The sequence below is a fragment of the Charadrius vociferus genome, unplaced genomic scaffold (assembly GCF_000708025.1).
Source record: "Charadrius vociferus isolate BGI_N301 unplaced genomic scaffold, ASM70802v2 scaffold309, whole genome shotgun sequence".
NCBI classification, from domain to species: Eukaryota; Metazoa; Chordata; class Aves; order Charadriiformes; family Charadriidae; genus Charadrius; species Charadrius vociferus.
The window spans coordinates 2,242,294-2,254,232 of record NW_009661370.1 but is presented as its reverse complement, the minus strand read 5'-3'; positions in this window follow the sequence as shown (position 1 = coordinate 2,254,232).

Below are 11,939 nucleotides of genomic sequence, written 5' to 3'. Positions count from 1 at the left end.
TAAGATTTGACCTGCAGTCCCACTTTTATTTTCCCAAGCAAAATCATACAGCTACAATAAACACTAAGAAATTGTGAGACTAGAAGCCCTAGAAAGTTCCATTTTACTTCTGTGAATCAACACAGGTGTTTAAAAGCACCAGCCCATCATGCTGAACTTGTTTCACATTTGCTCAGTACCAAGTGTAATAGATCTTTGACCTCTGGATAATATTTGAGAAACAGCAATAAATATTGTTAACTGTTCCGTATTGTGTGGCATGCAACATTTCAAGAACAGAAAAGTTAACAATAAAAGTTATTTCTATTTGAAATACTTCAGACTTGCACAGTTGAATACCATAGAGCTAGAGGCAATCACTGGAACTCGGAATATATCATAGATACAGGACTATATTTGCTAAAAATTACTGGAGGATGCTTACTGATCAAACATCTTTTTGTATTACCTAATGCAAATTCTTCTAGTTGCAGCCTAATACACCTGAATAGGATGAGGGACAAGAGGCCTTAGTCCTCAACAGACATGGGTGGTCACATAGGGGTGCCGGTCTCCTCCATTTGCAGATATGGAGATCTACTGTGGACTAAGCTTAATTTTTTAATTCTTATTATTTTTCATTTAGCTAATTTCTCTTATATAACACACACTTGAAGTTGTATGTGCGATAGTGTGCATTTAGCAATGCAGCATCAGCAAATTCAGACCAAAACTGTGAATGAACTAGAGTATACTTCTTAGCTCTAGTCACTGCTTGATTTGCATTCTGTACCCCTCAGCCAAACGTGATCGCACCTTCTCTCCAACTGACCACAAGTTTTCAAAAACTAGTTTGTCTATGTCACAAATTAATTATCTCTAGACATTACAGGTTTGTGTGACTCAATTTCCATACGGTGTAACTCTCTTCCTAAAAGCCAGCTGGTTGTGGTAGAGCGCATTAGGAGGAGTCACACAGTAGAAGCCCCTGTCTAGTCATGCAGCACTGATAGGGACATTTGTAATGACCCCTAACTTAGTTTGTTAATCTGGGGTCACATTCATGTCCCCAGCAATTCCAGCAGCAGTACCTGCCTGCAAACACATTCAGTCTCCTGGTCACCCACCTTCCCCATGGAAGAAAGATCACACATGCTCTGTTCCATTTAAACTCTTTTCTTATCCTGACGTTGCTCTACACTAAATTTACAGTGATGGAAAAGGCAGAGACTGCAGCTCATTTGTCCTGAAACACAGAAATTAAAGAGACTACCTGAGAATTAGAATGGGTAATTTGAATTAGCAATACAATGCATTCTGAAACACAATTGATTTGCTCAAAATACAGTTAGTTGTTTTTTGAACCTGAAACTTAGACTTCGTGTCAAAACGTACTCCCTCTCACAAACAGAAACCCTGGGTTTTCCGTTTATAGCTTTGTATCATTTAACCCTTGCTGCCTTTCACAAGGGATGCTCCTTGGCTATAACAGCAGATTTCCAAACTAGGATTAGGGTTTGAGGCTTGCATGTGTGTCGGGAGTGTGTATGTGTCAAGCCACAAGATAATATTGGGCTGTTGCAAAAAATAACGGAGTTCTAGGCAAATTGAGACCATCTGTCATTAAAATACACAAAAATGGGACTAAACCTCAAGAAACTCAATGTAATAAACATTATCTAAGCTGAGGAGGCTGGAGTGCTGTAAAGGTCTGACTCAATCTTTGTGAGGAACCCTATTCATTCACAGGGGAAAAATTAGCTTTAAATCCACAGCCAGTTGGTTTTCTAAAATTGTAGGTAAACCTTTCCATTTTCTACCACAGAAGACTCTCTTCACAATGGTGCTGTTCATCGCTTTCTTTCACCTAATTCCCACCTATCTCATCCTTGACTAGATAAGAGCAGCCCAGAAGAAAATGGGTCATGATACCCTTGGCAGGGATTGCATGGTTTGATCCACTGAAGTTACCCCAACTTCATCCTCCCTTCTGCCTCTCGACAGTGCTTAAAAAGTCAGAGGAAAACCTACTGAGTTGCACGTGATAAGGTGGCCTGATCAGAAAGACTGAAGATGACAGTCAGTCTTAATGGAGGAGACAGACCTATGTCACCATCTTATGGTTTGAGAGTATAAAATATTTTTTAAAAAGCTTTTTCTTAATGTAGTGTCTTGGTTTGAGCAACACAGGACTTATTTCTCTTTCAGTAATTTTACTTTTCAGTAAAGTCTCTTCTAATGCTTGGGAAAGCTGCACTTTTAGAAGACTCTAGTGTCTGAACTTGTGAAAATATTTACTGTATAGCCAGCTATGGTGTGTGGGTTTCAAGGTCTCAGTGTTTTTCAAGCTCGCCAGGTGGAGGGGTGAGGAGGAGCGAGACCCAGGCACTTGACCCAAGCTGGCCAACAGGATTATTTCATACTATGAACGTCACATTCAATATAAATCATGAAGTTTGCTGAGGAGTTGTCTCTTCCTTGACATCTGTGATCCAGATAACTTCTTGCCCCAGTGCCAGACCCCCGAGGCCTTCCCTTCCTCCCAAAGCCATAGCACTCACAGTGTCCAACATTTGCTGTCCACTGCTGGGAGCGCACAGCTTCCTACTCATAGAATTGGCTGAGTATAATCCTTGTATATTTTATATTGGTATCAGAATCAATATTGGTTATGTAGTATTATTAATGTTAATAGAATTAAATACTAAAATAATTAAGTCTGTCTATATTTCGACTACCATGTTTCCTTGGGTTTTGCCCCAATTCCCCTTCCCAGCTGGGGAGGGGTCATCAGGTGAGAGAATAATTGTCTAAATGACAATGAATTGTTATGGGTTCCTCAAACCATAACATGTGGTTATTGTGCAGTGGATTGGGGTTCAAGGGGAAGGGTAAAAGAATAAAATTGTACTTCCCCTTTTAACACACCCTGGTGGCAGGCAGCTCTGATAGTCCCCAAAAAGTCGAAGATATGATCCTAAATCTATTTTTTTTTTTCCTAACCATACCCTGGTTTTATCTGTTACTATACTTAAATCAATTAAAATGTTACTTAGTTGTGATGTACACTAGTGGATGTAAATGTACTTAACTGCAATCCAAGAATCCATGAACCTGGAACATCCTCTTACTGGCATATTTCTGAAAAAAGACTGAAAATGTCATCCGTTCTTTACATTCCAGTTTACTATAAGTGTCTCTCTTTCTGTATGAAAAACGGAAGTTGCAATTGTCCCATGAAGACCAAGTTCTGCCCTCAGATCTGCAAGAAGTCTGTCAGAAAGTGGTAACAGAAGACAAGCGAGTTCTGCTTCCTGTGAGCACACATCTGTCGGTGGTAAGTTATGGGTGATAACATTTCAGGACTCTGGCATTGGCAAAATGTGCATGCCAGACACAGGAAACCAAGAAAAATAAGACTAACCACAGAAGCCTCCAAAATTGTATCATTTTTATAGTTTAGTTAGAAGATGGATGTTCTTACTGTGACTGACCTCCAAGAACTAGATTTTTAAGCCAATACAAATATTAGCTTTTTTTTAAGTCTCTGAACACTCATACAATATTAGACACAGGACAATCCAGTTTAGTTTTGATCAGCTTTTTAGACACGAGGAGAACAGTTTTTTTTTTTAATTTGTTTTGTTTGGTTTTTTTTTTCTACTGATTATTTGTAAAAAAAATGTTCAGTGGTTTCTTATACTTAGCAACCATAATCTTAGAAGTCAGTGTTCTCTATATTTACTCTAGAAAAGATTTATAAATCATACTTATGTTATTTAGCTGTAGCTAGAGTTTTTAAGAATGTCCATTATAATTCAGGTGAACATTGAAGGTAATTGCATTTGCTAATGATAACCAGTTTTAATATACTAAAGCTAACATTAGCTAATTTTAAATCGTCTTGATTGGAGAAAAAATTTGAGAGGTGAACTAACTAAAATTGTATTTAGTTCAGCCAAATTAGCTAATTGTTAAAAAAATGATGCTAATGATATAAACATGGCTGCTAATTGACCTCAAAAAAATCCACATTCACATGCATTCACTGAATGCCTTGAATGAAAACTTCTCTGCCAAAAGCATATTTGCTATTCTACTTAAAACTAATTCTACTTGTGTCACATGAATGGCTTCTGTGACAGGCATTTTTCCCAATTCAGTCATAAATTTTAAACAAGACAATAATTAACATGACAGCTATGGTCTGGATTTTCAGTAACGTTACCTTCTGCACTAACTAAAATTTAATATTATTTTTAGCCAGTATGACTAGCCCCTATATAGCAACCACTGTTTCAGCAGTTCCTGGTGTGACAACAATGCCAATTAACCAAATCAAGAAGTCAGTACTGCATTCTTGATTCCCAAAATCTTCCCAAAGCAAGGCACCGCAACTCTACACACAGCAAGTGTATTTAATCAGGTTGAGAAGAGTTTCCTCTTTGTCTGATGAGTATAAATATAAATGTCTTTTTTTCCTTGACTATAAATAATCACAACCGCTAATTAAGTAATTATTACACAATAAATGTATGTGCAATCCCCAACTGAATGAATTGCAGGCTATCAACACTAGAAGATGCTGAACCTCCCTAAGATACCAGTTCTTGGCTTTCTGTGTAGCTGTATTCCAAATTTCCAAATTCCTTATGCTTGAGTACTTGCATGCAGAAGTGAACAGGAGAATTAAGTGACAATCCAGGTACAGTAGAGCAGAATCTCCCCTGTCTACCACTTGGCTTTCTGCCAACATTATACTGGTTATGGAGAAAATACTGCCAGTCTAAAAAAGCATTTAAGCAAGTCCTTAACTGTTGTAAAAATACAATGTTATCAAAAGACTCCATATATCAGCCTTTTTTTCCTTTAAAGACAAGAATAATCAGTTTACTACAAGTGGGTTTTCAACTCATGAGCTGATGAGAAGGAAAAAAAAAAACTGAGATAAGTGAATCATCCTTGTCCTGAGATTTGTGGTGAACGTAACAGGACCTCCTGAAATGTGGACCTCTCCATTAAGTGACCAATGAGTTGCCTTGTGTGTTCCACTGTATCCTATACGATTCTAGATGTATTAATTCTCTCAGTATACTTTAACATAACTCACAGCAGCATAACACCATGCTACTAAATGTATACTTTTTAATTTTTCTTTGCATTAGTTTTGAACTGTTACTATCCCAGTTGCATTATTGTATTTTAGCAAATTTCATATGTATTTATCCTAATTCTCTCAGCTTCTCTTTGAGCTAGGTGCAACAGAAAAATCATGTTGACAAGGACAATTCCGGTTCTACTTTTTGAATCGCTCCAACCCAATCGCTTGCAGTATAAACAAGGATAACTCACCTACTAGAATACTTCATTGCATTTCAAAAATGGGTCACTTTTGGTTAACAAATTTAGGCTCCATATTACAAAGCGTTACAAACAAGTAACGCAGTAATCAGGCTAGGATTTGGAATATGCCTCAAATCCTTTGTCTCTGTCTCTAGACAGAAACACTGTTCAAATCTTTGCAGACCTAACCTTAGAAAGTAGGACTGGAACACGTCTTATTCTCATTACACAACTGCAAAGCAAACCATGAGAAATAAAGAAGTTCGCCCCAGGTGACTTGGGTGGTGGCAGCAAAGCAGGAATTCCAATGGACTTCCACAGACACAAGTGACAAATATGCTGGTATAGAAAACTATTCCAATTTATCCAGCTTGAAGAGAAGCAGTAAACAACCAGACTAAACATTTGAAAATGCCCTAGCCAATGCTATTCTTGATAGGTTTGTTAACTATGAAATATTATTAAGATTAATTTATTTTCTGTTTACTCACAATTCTCTCACTTTAGAGTACAAGAAGAAAAAGCTTTTGTGTACCTCCTTCTCTAAAAACAAGATTAAACAAGAAGGCTTTTCAAATACAGGGAACAGGAAGGCTAATTGTTTCTTAAAAAAATACTATCATAATGCTGTTAACTGGAAGCACTGCAGGAATTAAAAATATATCATCTGGATTTTTAAGTTTCTAGGAAGTAATCTTATTAGCCTTATCTTTAAAACCTCTGTTAAAACAACACATCACATGCATTTTTCAAGTGCAATCCAACTGTTTGCTTTTCTCTCACTTGACAGCATTTTAAAATTATTGTGTGGAGAGTCCTATTTAGTAAGAATGTCACAACAACTTTTTTTTTTTTTAATTGTTTGAAAGTTTAGACTAAAATTAAGAAAGTAGGAAACTTCTCTGCTGTTGACAGCCAAAAATGTAGTGGTCTGTTTAAAACTGATTCATTTATCTTATTCGTAACCAGCTCTGGATTGGCATAAATACGTTTACAGTGGGAACAAGAGGCAAGCTGCAGGGTTTTTTTTTGTTACTACCAACATAGGTAGTTTATTTTTAAGAAAAAATACCAACAAATTAAAATAAACAAACAAACAAAAAACCCCCATGAAATACTGTAAGATCTAAGCCATGTTTCTTTCCCTTGCTACTATGGAGGTACTGACACCTTCTGGCAGGGATTGAGGCAGCCAGACAAGAGTTTCCAATCCATTTCCAGCTGTTAAGGACTGCCAAAAGTAAAACTCCTTTAGCTTCAAAGTGGTAAACTCTACTGCATTTCCAGAAGCTCTCTCACTCAGAGTTTAATATTAGAGTTCTACTGAGTACTAACAGAATTCATTAATGAGGAAAGAGAATAATTATTTCAGAGAAATCAATAATATAATTAAATCCAATTAGTATGAGCTTAGAAGACATACATTTACTCAATCCCTTGTTTTGTTTTTCTAAAATGAGGTAACTAACAGATAAATATTGTTGAACTGACTCCTTTAATACAGCAGACAAAAGTAACAGAAGCCAACGGATGAAAGACAAGCTAGACTTAAACTAAAAAGCAAATCCATCATTTGAGTGCTTGTGCTATTACAAGTGTTGCAATGATTTCTCCTTCACTGCAAATACTTATACTGGATGTTTTCTAAAAGAACAACCAACCAAACAAAAAGACCCAAACCCAAAATCAACAACAAAACCAGAACAAAACAAAACACCAAAGAAAAACCCACACAACTCTGGTGCTCCTTGAGATACTGGACTTGAAACAAGCTAAACAAAATCCAAAATTCCTGTTTGACACAGGCTGTAGAGTAATTTGTATTAACTCCTACTGTTTTTAAAGTAGTTCAAAGAATAAAACTTCTAATCTTCCCAGACCCAGTCTTGTCCATCTTATTGGTACACTCTCTATGCATCTCAAACATGTACAGGTCACACGTACATATGTAACACTAAACAGTTACTGCAAAGCCATTAAAGAATTCTTCCCAAAACAGGACCTCACACAGGTATACACCATGTTGCAAACCCAGAATTTTACATCTGTTAAAAGTAAGATTTCGCCTGGAACACAAGAGTCCGGGGAGAATGAGAGCTATCGGAACAGAAACTAATCCTTCACACAAGACAAGTCTCTGACAAGCATTTTTATCCTACTGACCTAATGTTTCCTACAGTCTCCTATATGAAGGAATAATATGTGTAGTCCCACTTTCCACAGAGAAGAACTGGAGATCAACAGTACTCTCAGATGGTGCATTTTGGGATGCATAAGCTGAACTCCAGAATGAAAACTCCTACTGTATATGGGGCAGTCACTCATGTCATTCACCACAGAATATTATTCCTCAGTCTAAAGTGAAGGTGAAAATATAGTTTTAAGAAGTGTCACAGATGATCAAAGAAATCTTAGAAGTAATTTAGATGCAGCATATACACAAAGCATCAGATTTTAAACAGATGGAATGATCTATTTTATTGTATTATATAAGCTATGCAGGGCACAGTAGAGGTGTTCCAATACATTTCTTGCAGAAATCATTAGTTGTACCTCAAATTAATTTAACCTATGTTCTTCTGAAATCTGGCAAAATTCACTCCATGCCTCGAATACACATTCTGCAGACACAAAGAGGATGTAAACAGTTTTAGATACGTGCCTTACGCATGGAACTCCTCAGTCTGTACTAGACTATTCTTGAATTGAGAAGACTGTTATAAAGGATTTGTAATACTAAGAAAAATACCTACTTAATACCTCTCCTGCAGTAGTACCAGTGGAATTCCCCCCATATTTAATACTTCGCTGTGGAAACACATCAGGAGAGGCAACCTTTTCTCAAGTCTATCTTTCATTCAAAGCCAGTATTTCCACATCAGCCAAAAAGAAACATCTTAAACCTCTGAATACTTCCAAAGTTACTTTTCTACCTGAGCTTGAAGGACAGAAGTTTTAAATGTCTATAGAGATATGCACAGATATATGTGCACGTTTGTCCAGCAGTTACCTGCTGCTGCAACTATTCTCCCACCTCTTCAGATTTCCAATAGCCCTTCCATCCTGTTCCCTTAAACAGTCGTTTTATTATTAGTTCTCCCTGCTGTTTTTCCTTTTTATGTTAAATTCTGTTATACAATTTTTCCTCACCTCTTCCCTATCACCTTGAAGTTTCATCACTCAGTAAAACTTTCTCTTGTGTGCAGAATTAATTCTATTTCTGGCACAGTGCAGACACATAGTCTCTGTAGAGTCATAGTCTATCTTGTATTCCCTGCCTGCTCTGTTCTGTATATTCAGAAGGCTCTATGCCATATGAGCTATCCTATGGATATGGAAGCTGATATGACTTACCAAATACCAGCAAAAAAAAGCAGATAAAGGCCTCATCAGACCCAGTGCCTCATCATTTAGATCCCTTTCTAATATTCTTGATATTGATGGCAAAACCAAATTATATGTCATCAGTACTTTACAACAGAGAGGCTTCAAGCCCATATTTGTGATTTTTCCTCAAGGGTACTTAAATTTATGTACTCCAGCTAGAAATTGTAATACAACAGTAGCTCATGCTATAACTATAATTGTACAGCACCTTTGAGCTAACAAACTTGGGAATTGTTTTCAGTCTTGCCTTCCCCTCCCCACATCTTCTGTCTCCTGTCCTCTTGCTATCAGCTTAAAGCTCTTCATGACTCTGCTCTTGAAACCACATTGCCTGGTTTCTGCATTACTCAGCTGGCATAAAATATTGAGCCACCCTGTCATTTTGCCGCCAGACTCAAAGGTATGTAATAACATTAGAAAGCCATAGAAGCAACAAGTATATCCATTTCTAGACTGTTACAACCAAATGCTAGGATGCTGCAGCCAAATTCAGGCCTGTTATCAGCATAAAATTACATCTACTGTTCAGAAAGAGATTCCCCCCATTTTCTTCCCTCCTACATTGATAATTTTAATTTGGCACCATATCATTCCTAGACCAAAATGTTGTTGAAAACAATCAGCTGGTAGTTATTCTTCAATGCCAGTAGTAAAAGCGAAGAATTGTCTCTGAGCTTCACAACCTCAGAACTATAACCTTTTTTGTTAGCGACAAAATTAACACACAGTAACCAATACATAAAATCTGAATACTGTGAGCTTCTAGTACTTCATAAAGTACCAGTATGTCAATAATATACAAAAAAAAATTGTAGTATTGTGAACTCTGTTGAAATACTATTATTTAAATTTAACTGTTTTTACAACCTGTTTGCAAAGCCCTATTGTCTTTCAATATTCTTCAGTCCTACAAAAATTACTCTAACTACTGTATTGATTCGTGTGAGAGGGAACATATGGTTAATACCAACTATTCTAATTGGAACAAAAAGATTTAAGCAGAAAGACTCAGTTGAATCTGGAAGTCACTTACCTATAGTTTCAAAACCATTACTTGATTTGGATGATCAGACTCTTACAGTAATTCTCTGTGATACTGATTATTTGCAGTTTATACAACCTTTCTGCTGAAGGAATGGTTAGTCAGCACTTTCAAAAGTGAAGCCAGATTAGACCACAATTCGTAAATTTCTTTTTTCTGGGCCAGATTCACCCTTTTAATAGGATACAACAATGCCATACACTTTGTAAGAATACTTTGAAGTCCTGCTGATAAAATTACAGAATATTAGTTATAGAAACTAGAAAAGTAAAAAGAATATCAGATCAAAAAGCAAGCAACACACAGACTTATGCCTCCAAGTTGCCATCCGCTTTCATTTCCTCCTACTCGTTTCTGGTTTCCAAACCACCCTCATATCCTCCAACTTTCAAACACCTGCTTTTTAAAACAACTAAACTCTCCCCTCCTTCTCTCCAAATTCTTTTTTTTTTTTTCTTTCTTGTTTTCTCTTTTCGTTAGGCATGTTTTATTGTAACCAGTACCCCTCGTACTATCACCACACTCCCGACAGAGTTCCTGCCCATCTTTCCTGTAGGACCCCTTTAAGTACTGGAAGGCTACTATATCTCCTATTTTGACACTGAATAATTTTTACCATGGAATATTACCCTACCTAGTCAGTTTTAACTCAGGAATGAAGTCTTGCACAGATTCATTTGAATATTTGTTATAGTATCTTTCATAAAACAAACACCAACCCAAGAACTCCACACTTAACTATAAACCTTACATGCCATTATATGCTTACATGTATTACGTACTGACATGTAATGTAATAAAGGCCTCTACTCCATTAGCTGATTTCTGAAAAGAATCCCCTATAATGTGAAGTCAGAACCCAAAACCTCCAAAGCACAAAACAAAAATACTTCTGTATGATTTCTAAGAGATCTACTTTAAGACCATACAATGCGATACAATCATGAAGCACATTTGCATGAATAATTCTTCTAATACTTACCACTGAAATAGCACTCCAGCAAGTTATTACATGCCCTATGCCTTTTAAGGCATCATCAATTATATTTTTACTCTCCTGCCCATACAGAACAAAAATGCTGGGCGCCCATTTGTACCAAAATAGTGTCAGTATGGATGGATGTATAACATTTGCTTTAATTCCTCCAATTCGCTCTTCAAAGAGGCTAGAGTAAAGCCACTGATGGTATTTTCTATGAACGAACAACAAGAACAGGTAAAGCAGTATTTGCAGGCAACAGAATTAAAAGAGGTAGTACTGCTTTCACACATGTAGCTTGCATGTAGGATGCTATCTACTCTTAAAATTACCTGTCCTTGAAAATACAAAAACACAAGTAGTTTTGTCTCTTCTGATGATCCACTAAAGCAAGAACAAGTGGTTCTTTGACTGAAGAGGCAGGCAGGCAACAGGCAAGGGCAGACCATACAAAGTAACCTTGCAACTCCAACAATGATAAATAAGCAATGCAGGAAAACAAATTATTTTTACGGTTTCCCTTCAAAAATTCATTCTGCCATTGTTAATATATTTGTAGCAACACATAAAAATTCATTCTAGGCAATAGTTCTATGACTGGCATTTGTCACATCATACCAAAGATAAAAATTTTCATTGAAGATCGATGTTTAAAAAAAAAAATAATCTGCTTTTCAGCAATAGGAATTTTTCAGTGGTGCACATGAGAGGAAGCCTGTCCCACAGCATCGTTGCTCAAATTCCTTATATCCCATACCTTCTACCCAAATGTAGAAATAAAAGAACTGCTCCCATAAACACACATAACCTACTCTTGTAAGCAGCTTCTTTGTAATTTAATGCAGCCAGTCACCTTAGTTTCACAGATGCAAATTCTCTTCAAAAGTACACTGCAATTGAAAAAAAATCCCTGCCTCTCATAGGTCAATTTCAAACTTTACATTTTTGCAAAAAGACCAAAGATGGAGGGAAAGCCTTCACCTCAGGAACAGAAAGGATACATTTCAAAGGTTAAGATATCCTTTTGTACCTTCATCCGCTGCAGAAAGAGATACTATCCTTTCCTAAAAAAAGGAAAAAAAAATTTAAACATATCTGTACATTGACTCAAATCCTCATTTTTAAAGGTAGAAATCTGAAACTCCATCATATTACTTCATGATAACTCAGCCACCCAAACCAAGGACCACAGTCTTCTGGACTCTTTCC